Source organism: Drosophila mauritiana, chromosome X, assembly GCF_004382145.1.
Source record: "Drosophila mauritiana strain mau12 chromosome X, ASM438214v1, whole genome shotgun sequence".
NCBI lineage: Eukaryota > Metazoa > Arthropoda > Insecta > Diptera > Drosophilidae > Drosophila > Drosophila mauritiana.
The window spans coordinates 4,242,921-4,256,838 of NC_046672.1; the positions used below are offsets into that span (position 1 = coordinate 4,242,921).

General features: G+C 42.4%; 1 long non-coding RNA gene across 1 annotated transcript in view; it reads right to left on the reverse strand.

Annotated features, from left to right (window-relative positions):
• Nucleotides 1-13,918, reverse strand: part of LOC117147469 — a 70,491-nt gene that overhangs the window by 23,964 nt on the left and 32,609 nt on the right. The gene's annotated exons all lie outside the window — the stretch shown is intronic.

Here is a 13,918-nt window from a genome sequence, read left to right on the forward strand (position 1 = left end):
GCTTGGCAGGGACTTAATCTGTGCTCCAGTTTTTCGTAGTACCCCCCCAAAAAAATGGCCACCATACACACACACATTTAACGGTTAAACCGCTGTCCTTTTTTCCCAAGGAGTCAAAGGATGCGATTCGAATATGCGTGAGTTATCCGGCGTGTTGTTATCCTGGCTCGGACCAAATAGGATACAAAAAAAAACCTAGCATAAACCGGTTCTGAGTAAGTGCTCAATTACTCACACATACACACACAGATGCACAGAAGTGCTCACTCAAAACGAAGCGAAACGAGGCGAATTCGTGCTTCTGCCTCTGCCGGCGTCGACTGTGCTGCCGTGGTGAGTTTTGTGCAGCAGAGCGTCGAGCAGAGTGGCGAATAGCGTCATTCAAAATTGGAATTCTGTTAGTAAACGTCGACACTTCATATGAAACGAAGAGCGGAGATCACAGCGGAAAATCCAGGGGTGTACGTGGGTTTTCAACGCACAGAGGGATTTCACTCAAAGAAATAAAGTTATAGAGGGTTAGACCAGAGGGTAGGCTACGTACAAAGACAAGAAGCAGGAAAGCAAAGAAAGAATGGCCTCGCCAAGAAAAGCTGAGAATAGAGCATGGGGTGTAGGGATTACAAAGAAGGGCTTTAAAAAGAAAATATGTAACCCACAAAATAGCAACTACAAGACTACCCACGACTTGGGTGTCAAAATGCTTGTCATTCGACAGGCCGGCGAGGGGGAAAACCTATGCTAAGCTGGCCTAAGCTTTTCTGCCCGCGTGTGGTGAACATAACACGGGCCAACCCACCTCCCCCCACGCGATGGGGATTCCCCACTTTCGCATTCTGCCGGCGTCGCTGCGAACGTCGCTGCCGGCTTCTTGCACTTTGGCGCTCGGCGTCGTCTTGGCCCGGTTATTTGTTGTTTTTTTGTTTTTCGGGCTTTTCGGCTTTTTGGATCGTTCTCGGCCAGCAGTCGCCGCCTGTCACACGCTCACGTCAAACGCTTTTGCCGTCGCGTCGCCAGATAAACCAAATGTCTCGCCGTGTTTACGTGTGATTCCCCTTTTTTGCTCCAATCCGAAAGCAAAATAAATACTCTGACCTTAACCGATACGGTTCACCGTTTAACCGCTAACCGTTGACCGTTTCGTGGCCGTCGACGATAAGGAATCAAGAAACAACATCACCCTGCAGATTCTGTTTTGTTTTGTTTTTTTGTGCAGCCCAGAATTTTTCGAAAACCTGACAAGATTTAAAGAAAATTGTGTTTGAAAAGTGCGTAAAGTGTGGAGTATTTAAACTTAAATATAAATATATAAAAAAGCAAACAAAAGCAAGGTGGGAGGTCTAACGAATATAAATAAAAAACACACTGGTTTCCGCCTGAGATTTTCAAAATACCGTTTCAGATCATAAAAACATAATGGTATACAAATATATTATGTTTATGCTGCCTTGGAAATAAATAGTACTACTAACACCCTATAAGAAATATCTCCTCTTAGCATTTTCCCAACTTGAGATAGTATTAAAAACATTAAATGTAGAACTACTGATAATTTCAATATTTTGGTGATCCAATAAGTTAATGGGAAAGTCCTCAAGCAAAGACTGGAGGTAGTCCTTCCCATTATGGTAATCACATCGCATCACACCAATGAGATTGTCTAGATTGATCCAACCCCAGGAGATTCCCCATCCCTATCCGCTGAAGCGCAACGAAATCGGAACCATTATCCAATTAGCTAACTCTTTCCGAACCCGTATCATCAGTTTATCGCCTCGCCAATTGTTTTCTCAGACTTTTTTTCGCTACTTAACTGATGTGACAATTTGTAGCCATTAGCCGGAGGCAGTCAGTCAAACAGTCGCTAGATTTGCAAGTTGTTCAGGCATGACACAACAAAAAAGAAACAAAACTCTCTATATGCAATGTATGTGGATGGACGGGGGGATGTGGGGCGCGGGGTTCCGGAGACGAGATCACGATCGCGTCTCGACACGCAGCTAAAAGTGTAAATCAGCTCGCCTTCCATTATGTCAACAATCTCTTTGTCTGTCCGTATTATTTACATTTGTCAAATCAAATTTGACAGCTGCGGAAAACATAATATCTCAAGTCGGCGTCTGCGGCACAGTCCGGTTTTTGTATGGGGCCTCATTCAATAGGGGATAAAGGGGATTCGCGGAGGAGATCGGTGCGGCCTAGGACCACCGATTCAAACTTGTATTCAGAACTGGATTTGTCGCTTGGCTCTCGGCTGTGCCAAACGAACTGAGCCATGAACACAAGAATGAAAATAGTTGGCCAAGCACTCGATCAATCTGGTCGCACACAAAGTTCTTTCACTTGAAGAACTTCAAAAACAATTTGACACGTTGCTAGATATCTATTGTTATGCGAAAAAGGATTTAAAACTTGCAAACATTTTGGCTATTTGTTATAATTTCGAACTACTAAGCCTGGAAATCAAGGAAGTAAATGTAATACTCCAATCAATTCAATTCTACAGAACTATGTTTTGTAAGTAAGGATTTTCCCTTTTATTTTATTGCAATGCTTATTAGCGCTTAGTGACTTTTCTGACTGTTTAGAAACATGGTACTTAACCCTTTTCAAAGTAGGTAACAACCCTCAACCATTTGTATTACTTATTAGAGAATGTTTTCTTCTTGTTTCCGAGGGAACATACATTTCATTTTTGATCCTTATTGAGTAGGGATTATTACTATTAATACTCCACAGTTGGTAATACATATTGTCTTGATAAAATTATGGAATTAAGTGTTATATATAGCAAAAATACTTACAAAATACCACAACACGTAATACCTATATCTTTTGCTGACTTCACCAATTAATTGGTGAGCTTTCCAGTCGGGGTTGTTCGTTGGTAAGCTGCTAACGGACTTATGACATGGATATGGCTATGATTCGGGATTCACGATTCACGATTCAGTATTCAGTATTCGGTGGGGTATATACTGTGTACTCTGCTACTATAAAATGCCAGCTCCATTGTTGTTGCTACAACCGGCGGAAGAAAACGGAAGAGGGGATTGTATTTTTTGGATTTCGGGAATTGGGAATGGCCTGGATGCGGCACTTATCCTTGTTTTTTGGGGGTTGAAGGCAACAAACAGTGCACACTTAACCGATAAATACGCACCACATCCATAATATATATGTGTGCGTACATACTCGTATATGGATGCGTGTGCGTTTGTACATCCGATGGACAGATCCTTTGTATCCTGCTATCCTGGCTCTATCTATTGACTGACTAACACGCCAGCTGACTTGGCAGCAGGGGAAGAAGCAGCCAGGAGCTGGGGATGTAGAACCAGGTCCTGTCTCGTGCAAAACTGACTGACATCGAGCAACTTCCTCTGGCCTCAGACTTCAGCAGCACTCACGCAATTTTCCCCCACACAAATCCCCTCCCAGCTGATGGCTTTCCGGGGGTGGTTCTCATTCGGGCGATTTTCCAACGTGTTGTAATCCCATTTGCAGGATTGCGGATTCAGGAATCAATTACGAATTTAATTTATAAGCAAAGCTCGGTGGAAAACTCAAGAGAATCCAGCCCACAGCCCACAGCTCGTAGCTCTCTCTCTCCTGACAAGGGTGCGTGTGCCTGCAGGTGGGTTGTAATTGTATATAGTCAGCGGGAGGATGCTACTTGTTACGGGATCAAATTGATTTCGATGGAGACTGCTCTCGAAAAAACTTGAGGCACTTCATCGAGCCTTTTGATGGCGTCCAAAAAGTTTTCTGAGCTCGCAGCTGTCAAGTGCAACGTTGCCCCCTCGAAGATTTTCCACCCACCGTCTGACAATGCCAGAACTAAAATTCCTTTTCATACTTCACATCTTCCTATCATTTTTTTTGTTTTCTTTTCTGTTGGAAACATTGCTGGAATGATTTGGCCGCGGACAAAAAAAAAATAAAAAATTTAACGTCTTGGCAGCTGAAACAAACTCCGCCTCTGATTTTCCTTTTTTTTCCTTCTGTTGTGTTTTGAGTGGCTGTGCATAATGTATACAGCAAATTTTTGTCTAACAATTTGGCGCATTTTCACGCGATTTTTCTTCTTTATTTGTTTGTTTGCTGCTCCAGAGGGTTAAGAAATATATATATGCAAAAAAGAAAAAAAGGAAAAAACACTTGACAGTTTCCTTTCGCTTTAATTGCTATGCAAATTGCTGAGGGAAATGCTTATTCAAAAGGATTTAGCATCCTTGGTTTTATTGTGCGCAAACTAAAGTTACGCTTTGCTGCGGATTTGTATGAAAAGACCTGACAATTCTCGTTAACTTGCTAAGCGGTTTTTTGTTTGTCACATTTCCTAATTAGATTTCAACAAAATGCAAGGGAAAATTGTGGATACTGACATCTTTTTAAGTTCATACAAATTGCATTTTCTCGAACACCAAATCGTAAGATGACAGCTATTTTAGGATTGCAACTTTAAAGGATTCAGTCAGTTGCCATATGTTTCTATTGCGAAATATCTAACAAAATCAATTCGATTCCATTTCTTTCCTTCCATTTAATTTGACTTCTCTTTATTCTCGGTCTTGTCTCGGCTTTTATTCATTTATTTCCTTCCATTTTCTTTTGATGGGGAAAAGCTCAAACCGAGCGCAACTTTTTATGACAGCATCACTTGGCACTTTCAATACAATATCATAATGGCCAAAAGGAGCTTAGGAATGTGGGTAGGTTGAGTGTAACTAAAGTGTATTTCTATCCCAGCGCCGACGCCTCGATTTTTGCCATTGTCTGGCCCTCTCTCTCCCACACCCGCCGTTGCCGTCCGTCTCTGTCTGTTACTGACTTTTACATTAATGAGCATGTTTTTATTTATAAGTGTTCTTTTCTTCTGCTCAACACAGCTTTCCTAGCCATTCTCTGCAGTTCGCTTTGTTCGCCCACGAGCTTTGTTGTAACGCCCTGCATGGTCCCCATGAACTCCCTTTCGGGAAAACCCCTCCAAGATTTTCCACCCGCTGCCCTTTGGTTTGACATTTCACTGGATTTTTTTTCGGGCTCTCGGACAACGCTCGATTTCATTTGATGTGCCCACTGGCGCGTCCATTTGGTCAGAATCATTTAGCTGATTGGTCAGAGGAATGGTAAGAAATCGGGGAGATCACAGGAGAAAGGAGATGCAGCTAAAGTATCCAAAGATACTAAGCAATCCTAAGCATCTCTATATGAAAAGGTTGTGATAGGATGGAAGAAGATCTAGTATCATATTTTGAAGGACTATATATCATTTTCTTCTAAACTTCCTTTAACTTTCGAAGATCTCGCAGAAATCTTCATATCGTATATCTCGAAGGAGATCCAACAACTCCAGCGGCATTCCATTAGTCAGCACGCGAATCGCCCGCCTTGGCAGCCCTCCAACTTCGATTTGAACTCCAGGGGCCCAGTTGCAGTGTTGTTGTTGTTGTTTACCCATCGCACCTATAAAAGAGCCCGTGTCGGAAACGGGGATTACGGGGGGAGGGGGGCAAAAGTCCAGAGGGTGTGTTGACCCTTCTCTTTGAAAACTTTGGCATTTTCTTGCGCTTGTTCTTGCGGCACATTCACATGCTCTCCCGTCCATTTTAGCCATTGTGTGGCATAATTGCTGAACGCGTCGTCAGCCTGGCGCCTTTTTTATTGCAACGCCCCTTTGGCCAACACCCCATACACTCATGGACTCATGGACTCAACAGCTCACCAGCTCACCAGCTCACATACCCGAGCACACACACACGCTGCCACACACTCACTCACCCATACACATCCAATCCGACTGGCAAACAAACTTCGGCACACACGCACACAGCCGCAGGTCCTGTAATGAGCTTCTGCCTCAGCTTTTCCAGCTTTTCCCTTTTCCGCTGGTCAGTGCAGCGGCACTTCAGGTTGCACTCGGCTATGTATGTGTGTTGGCTGCGATTCAGCAGTACTACCCTCTAAATGGAGCTCTAGAGATGGTCAATTCTCGATACAAGGATCGATAGCTCGAGGACCTATGCCATTTCAACTGAGATCCCATATTAGAGATCTTTATTTGGGAAATGCCTATGAACTCGATGTTTAAGATATATGATTTAGTATGAATGTATGCAGAACGTGCTAATATTAAACGATAACTGAACAACTTAAATATTGCTATGCTATGCAATGCTAAATATTTGAAAACCCAAACTTAAGGGCTTAATTTTCAAGTTGAAAAACTACATTAGCGGGTATCATAAAGTCGGAAAACTGCACTTTCGCAATCTTGTTAGTTATTTTTTTTTTGATTTTTTTTTTTAGTAAATTCCTCTGCAGCTATGCTCTTTGCATAATAAACGAAAAGTTTGCTTTTTAGCGCATCATAAAAGTTCTGCCAGGTGTCATGTTTTCATTTACACTTTGCTCTCCCGCTTTGGCCCCTTGTTTGCCCCTCGCTTTTCCCTGTTTTTCCGCTTTTCCAGATGCACTGCATGGGGTGCCCGCTGCTGCCGAGTTTTATGAGCGCCATAGAGAGTTTTGTGCGGCTGTTTGTGTTGCCGTTGTTAATGGAATCGTAGTTGGCTTTTGAAAGACTTGACACGAGTCAGACACTTGAAGGCAAACACACACACTTCCATTCGGGGAAATGAATAAATAAATATGTGAATAAAAGTTTTCAAAATGTTTCACAGCACTGGCTGGGTTGGAAAAGTTCTCGTCTTCTCGCTTCTCACTTCCAGAGTTTACTATTTTCATATGCAGACCGAAAATCGATTGACAAAATTTATAATTAATTTCAAATGGGTTTTACTAATTTGGCCCGGACGAACGATGTGATTTTCTCATCTGTTTAGCCAACTGTTGGTGGGCCTCGAGAATTGATTTTTCTTAATTGGCCTGCACTCAAATCGAAAGTGGAAAATGCTCGTTTAATTAACAGAACTAGCTGAAAATTGCTTTCTAATATTTCTCTTGGTTTATTTATCGATCAAATAAAGTGCAGGCAAATCAAAATTTAACTTCGACATTGGTTTCAGCGTACTTTTCATGGTTCTTAATAAGTTTATTTTTTGTTTTTGGCAGGTTTATAGAACTTTGGTACCTATTTTACGTTCTTCATAGAGTGTTGCTCCTATGTTGCATTAAATAAGAATCACGAGAAAAACCCAATGCATTCTATTTTATAATCAAGGAGAGTTTTCTGTACTCGGGTAACCGTCATCTTTGCTCCTATCTGCCAGTGCTCTTCGTGTTTGTTTATGGATGGATATGGCCACTTTTGCTGGGGATCAGATCCGCTTTGGCATCCTTGACACATCCGCAACTGCCACACACACACCCACACTCACCCACCCACACTTGGACATGAGTGTGGGTGCCTTGTATCTCACATGTCGTAGGTGGCTCTTGGCTTAGAAACGAAGACAACTTTGCCGTTTGCCCATTGGCAAGCAATCGCCCCGTCTCGCTCTGGCCGGCTATGGCCCTCTCAGTCGCACACACTGTCTCGCCTTCGTGGAGACATACAAACATTTCCATTTTCCCAGTGAGTGGTAAATTGTCAAGTGTTGGTGTTGGTGTGAATTTTGTGTACTTTGGCCACTCCTTCGCCATCGAGGAGATGCCGCTCCCCCCCCCCCCCCCCCCACAATGTTTTTCCATCCTGTCTCGCCCTCTCTCTCTCTCGCTCCGCACTACCCATCTCGCTCGCACACACAGCGGACTGCGGGTCTCTGTGTCTTGGCCAATCGCTTGTGTAAACACTCGAAGCCCAGACATTCCCTACGCCCTCAGAGCTTTTCACACAAAAAGTGTTGGCTGCACACACCACCGCCCCACACTTTTCCGCCCACCCGACGCCCCTGACACCAACCACTTTGGCAGAACCCCCTTGGAATACCCCCCTGCAGACCACTTCTTACACTTGCAATAAATGTGGGTGTGAATCGAAGAAAATCGCAGAAAATTCCAAAGGTTTGAAACCACTTCAAATGATAAGTGTGCTAAGTTACCACTGAAAGCTTTACTACAATATGTTATTGCATACTTTTAGTGACGTTTCAATTGCAGATTTGCAAATTTTAGTTTTTGTGATATTAATCGAGAATGTGTATTGCAATTATTTTGCACGAGTGTATTTCCCTTTTAGCAAGGCGATTATTCATATTGCAGCTTTGCAGCTGAGCTCCGGAGTTTGCCATCCATTTATCTTGGCCACATTGTTGGTGCTACCAACTTCGAACCCCTCCGCCCAATAATCCCCCTCAACTCACTCCCCCCCACCCCCTCCGTCCGACGAGCTGTCCGTTTCGCTTGCGGCGCGGCGTGCAAAACGCTTTTGTGTGTTTAATTGCTTGTGAAGAGCGCTTTTCAATGGAACTGCCAAACAGCGAGAAGAAAGAAGAGAAAGTTGGGAATCGGGAAGGAGGAAGGAGGAGGGAGGAGGGAGGAAGAGCCGTGAAGGAGAATCGAGAGACAAAACAAAAGCAGTGCAGAGAGGCAGAAAGAAACACCGGACCCGGGAAATCCATGAGCCGGAAGATGAAAAAAATCCGAGCGAAAAGGAATATCGGGAAGGTGCATCTAATAAAGAGAAGGGAAAAATGGAAAAAAAGTATGTCCTAATAATATTTCGTGTATAAAAAATTATAGTCAGCAGCACACATAAATGAAAACAAAAATGTTAATGCTTTGGTAATTAAAAGAGTAAAGAAAAATAGACAAAAAAATAAAAAACTAGCATATAAGTCAACAGTAAACATCGCACCATCTATCATTCATTATGAAATATGTTGTTTTACAAAAGTTAGGAAACATCTAAAAATTTTGCCATTGCAAAACAAGTTACTAAGTAGCAGTATGATAACTTCTAAATATTTAACACTTTTGTAGCGAATAAACTTGGTTAAATCAATTAGGTAATATCTAAAATCAATGTTTTGATAGCGAATTAATATGATTTTACAATTCGATGATATTATTATCCGTTTAATCTCCCTGGAGTAAGCTTGTTAAGCTTACAAGGTAACTACATGATAATCCCCTCTGGAAACCCAATCTTTATTCCACTTCTCGGCCCAACGCGATAACGCCAAAGAAAGAAGGAGTGGGAGAGAGAGGGAGGGAGCGAGCGAGTGAGTGAGATGGGTTCTCGGGGGAAATGCACTTTGTTTTTCACACATTGCCCTAACTGATTAACTTTTGTGTTGAGCTTAAAAAACAACAGCAAGCGGCCAGGATGCAAGGACTATGCACAGAATGCACACACGCACACACACATGACAGTGCCCGCACACATACACACGCACGCACACACAAGTAACAGCCAGACGCACACAGACAGCAGACAAAGCCGAGCAAACAACATTGAAAGTCTGTCTCTCCGACGCGTCGGCTGGCTGTCGTGTGTGTGTGTGTGATAGACAGGCGTAAAGTTAATTAAACAATAAATACACACACACACAGACAGACCGACGCACACACACACTGACGCGACGCGTTAAAAATGGCGAAAAACTACGGACTACACTTGGCAGCCTGGCGTGAAATTCAACACAACATAACACACTCAAACACACACAGCTGCGGTGCGCGCATGCATCGGTGTGGGTGTATGTGTGTGTGTGCATTGTCTGTTGCACTGTAATTGAGCAATTGCAGCGGCCACCCAACCACCCACAGCCCACGCCCACCCATCCAAAACGCCCACAATGGCTGGCAATTTACTTGACGCTCCAAAGTAGGCAACACTCATCAGACGAACGAAGTGGGTAGCAAAATATAGGATAAAGGATTCTACAGCAAAAAAATGGCGGCTTAGATAATCATTTTTTGTACTAATATGCATTACTTTTTCGCTCCATTTCATCATGTATTGGGAAATTTTAATGAATGGTAGTATTAATTGGGATGTGATTTATTTCGATATTTAGTTTACAAATGCTTTTAAGTTATTTGGGGATTGTATCATTACAATCACTTTACTTTAGAAAGTGAAAGTTCTTTTTCAAAAAATACCACTGCTCAGCATATTATAAAAGTAAAGCCCGCGCATTTGAACTATCTATATAATTGGATTAGTACAAAAACGAAGAAAATAAAAAGAACGCAAAAAAGCTTTAGTAAAATGCGAGGCATTGCCATTCAGGGGCGGAAAAGAGCAATATTTTGCAAAAGTTAAGCGCACATGTGTGATTTTAGCCATGAATTGGCAATATATTTCCGTGGGTGGACCTAAATATGGAACATAAACGAACTCTGGGCGCCTCAATTTTCAGGGAAATGAAGGCAAAGCCCAGATCTTGTATGACACACCCACACACAGTAATAGGTTAGCATACATATATGTATCTACATACATCCTGTTTACATAAGACTAGACATATTTACTATGTTATCCCCCCTTTTGCGATGCTCCTTCTCTTCCCGCTCCACACGCAAGCGATATCTGATTTTTCCTACCCCATTTTTTGGGTGGCTGCCAGTCCAGCCATTGTTTTCCTTTGCCATATATAACATTTAATTTTATGCTAATTTTATCGATTGCCTCAAACGTCGAGCAAGAAAAACAAGCGGCAGCTCGTTATTTTCCGAATCTTCGCTTCAGGCAATTGGAAATTAGTTGTAAGTGTGGGTGAAATTAATTTGGTATTTGCTGTAACATTCGATTAATGAGTTCCATCTCGATTTAAGGTGGCATATATCTAAATTGTAGAGGAATTTAAATCCTCCACCTATTTATTGGTTAATTAATTAAATATACACATTTATTTAAATAAAAATTTGTCCTATGATTAGGTGCCAATCATTTGGCTTTTGTACGAATGTATTTTGAGATGCTCATACGTGTATAGGACACACCAACACACGCAACACAAACAAAAGAGCAGCATCGCATCAGCAGCTTTTCAAAGTGTTAACCCATTCGTCGTCACCTTTTTGCCCCAAACATATTTAGATAATTTAACGCGCGCCGCTCGTAAATTTCCACAAACACTCACACACACACACACTCGCAGATGAGGAAGTGGCTCACACAGACACACACACATACAGTGACAGAGAGAAAGATAGAAATGCCTCCACCCACACAGACACAAAGCAAACAGTTGCAGACACCCACGCACACACAGACACAACTAAACCATGTTAAGCAAATAAACAAGAGAGTGCGACAGAGAGCGAGAGACAGAAAAGAAGAGAGAGAGAAAGTCGCTGAAAGAGAGGCAGATATGTAGGTGGGAAAAGAAAAGACAGCCAGTGGAAATAAATGCCGCCAAATAAAGTTTTCCTTTGATAATTATGACCTCCCCACTTCTTTTTTTACACACACACATCAACTTTTAATTAGCTACAAAGCGCCAGCAAAAAAATCACTTAGGCGAGCGAATGAGAGTAGGATGCTGCGTAGGTGTAAGTGTAAGCTTTTTCAACACACCTCTCACACACAGCCACCACAGACACACACACTCTGAATCAATACTGAGAGAACTGGAGAGCATACGAGCATACGAGAGAGAGAGAGCCACAAAGACCCTTTTGAAATGCCGAAAAACTTGAGATTTTCTGCACTTTGGTTGGTTGTTTATTAACACCTTTCCACTTTTGACTTTCACCGACTTTGTACAGCATTCGTGTCTCTTTGTGTCCGGCATTCAAAAAAAAGTTTTGCGCCAAATGTAAAAAAAAGGCGGCCGGAAATTGTTTCACACTTTTTGAAAGTAAGCAAGTTCTTTTTTAGATTGATTTGTGAATGAATAATTTTATATTCTAATAATAAGCCGAAAGTGTAAAAAAAGAGTATAATTAATTGCCAAGTTGTTGAGTACGAAAAAAATATTTTTGCTGAAAATTTGATTTCTGGTTTTGGTATACGTATATTTTGGGAAGCGATATTCAAAGACAAATTAAGACGCCTTTTCCACGCCTCCTTGTTCTTCCTTTCCCTCCTACCTCTTACCACACACCATTTCTCCGCGTTCTTCGCCTTCTTCCGTTTTGCACCCACACCGGGAAGACTCAAACTGCAACATACAACTCATTCGAAAAACAAAAAAACCACCGAAAAAAGAGATTCGAAAAAACCAACCAAAATCGAAGAAGAAACGAAAAACGTCGCTGCTTTGCTGTAATTTTTCACACCACACACACAGACGTAAATGTTGTCACCTTATCGTGCGTCTCTTTCGCGCAGGAGAGAGAATTAGAGGTTCCATTTTGATTGTGCTCTCCCCTCAACGAGTGTGTGAAAGTGTGTGTGTTTGTGGTTAAACTTGTCATACAAGCAAAAGAGGAAGAAGCAAGTCGCTTGCCGTCTTCTTCTGGCACACGGGGAAGCAGCCATATTGCCGGCTCGCTCTTTGTCTCCTCTTTGGTTGTGTGCGTGAGTGCTTGTGTACGTGAGTACGTGTGACAAAATACATTTGGCTTCTTGGTGTTGGTGACTTGAGCCGGTTGCCTTTTCATTTGCACGCCTCTCCCCATCTGCCATCTCGCTCGCACTTCTGATGTTTGCCCTTTACTTTTGGCGACAAGTTTGTCACACAACGTCGACGTCTCTGCTGCAGTCTCTGCCTCTGTCGGCGTCGTTGCTGCTCTTCTGCTTTTTCGCACTTGGAAATTTCACGCTCACCGTTATCCCCTTTCACAAATCCAAAATCTTTTCATTTACATTTTAGGGACGCATAAAAGCTGCCAAAGCGGCTAACAAGCGTTTAGTTTTGGACGGGTAAAGGTGGTACAAAAGGTGGCCACTGGGGGTTAAAATTCGATAAGAGGTGTGTTTTTTGGGTGGATCCAGCTGGCCAGCGGCGGGTTAAGAGTGGGTGCCGACTCACAGTTTCTTGCAACAAAGTGTCTGTAATCGCAAGTATTACAGAAGTCGAAAAGTTACCTTAAATACGGCTCGACTTATCCTAACTTTCGAAATCTCTGGCAAGTTTGCCCTTATGTTATGTTGTCGTAAATGGTAGATTTATGTACGTCTTTTCGAGCAGTGTTTTTGATTGTCTGGAGGTCATTGTAGGTCAACTTTTGCGCCTTAAAGTGCTTCTCGCAGCCGCTTTATTTTATCTCTGCCTGGGAAATGCCACCCCTTCGGGCTGCCAGGCCGCCTCGTTTATCTCACCACACCGTCCCTACACCCCCCAATGCCACCCCCTCCATCAACCACCCCTCGACAAACATTTGACCATTGAAGCGCATTTTTCGCTTGCGCGTCATTTGTCAACTTGGCCGCTTCTTTTTTTCATTATTTGCTTCTTTGCGATTCTGCCACCCCTTGTTACGCCCCTCGCATTCGCCTCACCCCTCAGAGGCTGTGATTTAGTGTGCCTCTTTTTATTTGCTTCCAACTTCTGTTTTCCTGCCGATTTATTTCGTTCGTAAATTGTGGATTTAAGAAATGTATTCATCTCATCGTTTTCTTAAAAACAATTTAAGTGTTTAAGTTTTTCTGACTTAAAAAAAAAAAAAAAAATAAAACATTTTCAACTAGGACTTCTTAACCTGCTCGTTTCAACTAAACAATTGTTTATGTTTTTGTTTGCATTTTGTGTATAATTTTGTATTTGAATTGTTTGTTTTTATTCTATTCTTTTTTAAACTCTCTGATCTTTTTATTTCTACGTAGATTTGTTTTCCGTTGGATTTATTTTATGTGATATTTATTTAATTTTTACTTAACATTTTCTGCCTGATTTTTTTTGTCCCACTCTTCTCTCATCCTCTTTTCTTCCGCCCCCACTCCCACGCCCAGCACCACCTATTCTTCTGCTCTTCTTGCTGTAGTGGTGTCAGCTGCCTTGTTACTTCTAACACGCTGCTTTTGACGCGACGTCGCTGCCGCCGTTGGTTGGTGCCATTTCCCATTACACACACAGACACATGCACACACACACACGCGAGCGCTGGCACTCTCTCGCACACA